Source organism: Nematolebias whitei, chromosome 9, assembly GCF_014905685.2.
Source record: "Nematolebias whitei isolate Nwh7 chromosome 9, NemWhi1, whole genome shotgun sequence".
Taxonomy (NCBI): domain Eukaryota; kingdom Metazoa; phylum Chordata; class Actinopteri; order Cyprinodontiformes; family Rivulidae; genus Nematolebias; species Nematolebias whitei.
This window is the reverse complement of record NC_056506.1, coordinates 50,259,367-50,261,497: the sequence shown is the minus strand read 5'-3', so window position 1 is coordinate 50,261,497 and position 2,131 is coordinate 50,259,367.

Here is a 2,131-nt window from a genome sequence, read left to right as displayed (position 1 = left end):
AGAGATGATCCGTGCTGGAAGAGATGATCCGTGCTGGTAGAGATGATCCATGATGGAAGAGATGATCCGTGCTGGAAGGAGCTCGGCTCTGTGCAGAGAAAGGACTGAGCTTTATTTTGAAGGGCTGACCTTCAACCCACTGGAGTGGATCTGCTCATGTGTGATGGAGAGGAACCTTCTTCAGCTCATGTCCTGATGCTGCTCAACTCAGTCAAACTTTATTTCTGCAGGTAAATCCCATTGAACCTCATTCACAAGAGAAACCTGATTGATGAGACCGGATCAATAATCCAGGTAAGTAATCGAACAACGTTGAGTCATGTCCTCTGGATGAATAAACATAATAAATAAAAATAAATAATGAAAATAAATAATAAATGATAGAAATAAAAAACATTCACATTTTGTAATTAATTTGTTTAATCCTTCTAGAGGACCTGGCCGTTAGATTCTTCAGCAGTTTTGTTTGAAATGTTCATTTTCATGCAACGTGTCAGCGGCTGGAGGGAAGTTTTAGTTTCAGTATCTGCTGGATTTTATTTGTAACATTTAAAATATTCTTGATCAATGGAACACAAAGAGACGAACAGGTGAGTTTTTAATTTTGAAGCATGAATCTTGTTGGAGCTGAGCTCTCTGAGCAGGTGATGTTTCCAGTGGAAGGTGATTATGACTCGGCTCGGTCTAATTTCAGCTCTGCAGCTCTGTCTGACATTAGACTCCACCGGCTCTGCAGACACCGCCTGTTTCACCTCCAACATCCAGCTTCACAGGAGGAACCTGACTCCTGCAGGTCAGAGGGAGACTCCTCCTGCTTCTGTTCCTCTTGCTCCTGCTCCTCCTCCTGCTCCTCCTGCTTCTGCTCCTCCTGCTCCTCCTCCTTCTGCTCCTCCTGCTCCTCTTGCTCCTGCTCCTGCTCCTCCTGCTCCTACTCCTGCTCCTCCTTCTTCTGCTCCTCCTGCTCCTGTTCCTGCTCCTCCTGCTCCTGCTGCTCCTCCTGCTTCTGCTCCTCCTCCTCCTGCTCCTCCTGTTCCTGCTCCTCCTGCTTCTGCTCCTCCTTCTCCTGCTCCTCCTGCTCCTGCTGTTCCTGCTCCTCCTCCTTCTGCTCCTCCTGCTCCTGCTCCTCTTGCTCCTGCTCCTGCTCCTCCTGCTCCCGTCCTTCTCGTTGGTTTAGCTGCTTCCGAGGCTCCTTCAGCTGCAGCTTGTTGTTCTGCAGCTGAAGGAGCCTCGGGTGCAGAAGGAGCTCCATTGAGACGATCTTGTTTCCTGGTTCAGAGCCGGAACGACCCGAGGACTTTCTGAGACTCAGTATTTTCACAGAGCAGCACTCGGGAGTCTCCGCTCTGCTTTTATTTCTCTGGATGCCTGAAGTAAAGGCCAGCTGGTTCGTCTGTAGAAAACTCTGCTTCTTGTGTTCTTGACGTTTACAAGAACTCGGAACAAAGAAGCAGAAGAAACTGGAAGAAACAGTTTATTCCATGAAACAGGAGAAGGAGCTGAACCCTGAGAGCTCCTCCACATGTACAGACACGTGACCTCCAACCAGCTGCAGAGGTCACCAAAGAGGAGAACACTTGTTCTCAACCAGGTGAAAAGTTGGTTAGTAATCTTTATTTAACGGGTCAACAACAAACTGAACTATGACTCATCACAGCCTGGTGCTTATCTTTCCATTCTTAGGAGATAACGGGTAAAATGAGACAATGTTTATGTTTTTGTGCAGAAAGTCACAGAAATTTAAAAAATAATCTTTTTTGTGAACCAATCAGAGGAGAAATATTTTCCTTCTCCACAAAACATGCCCTTGAAATGACGCTTCCTTCACCGAATGTCAGAACGTCCCTGCAGACACAGAAATGGTGCGTTCCATCTAAACTTGGTGAAATAAAAACACAAAATAATAAAAAAGGAAAATATTTAAACACTTCTTTAAATGTGGAACAAGCTGCTGTGGTCGGATGAGACGAGAAATGAAACTTTGTGACAGTTAACAACTCAGAGGACACGCCCCGGCAGTGAAGCACGGCGGCGGCAGCAGCATGGTGTGGGGAGGATTCAGCAGGAAGCTGGTCAGAGCTGAAGGAACCTGGACACGTCTGTCTCTGACCTGGACACGTCTGTCTCTGACCTG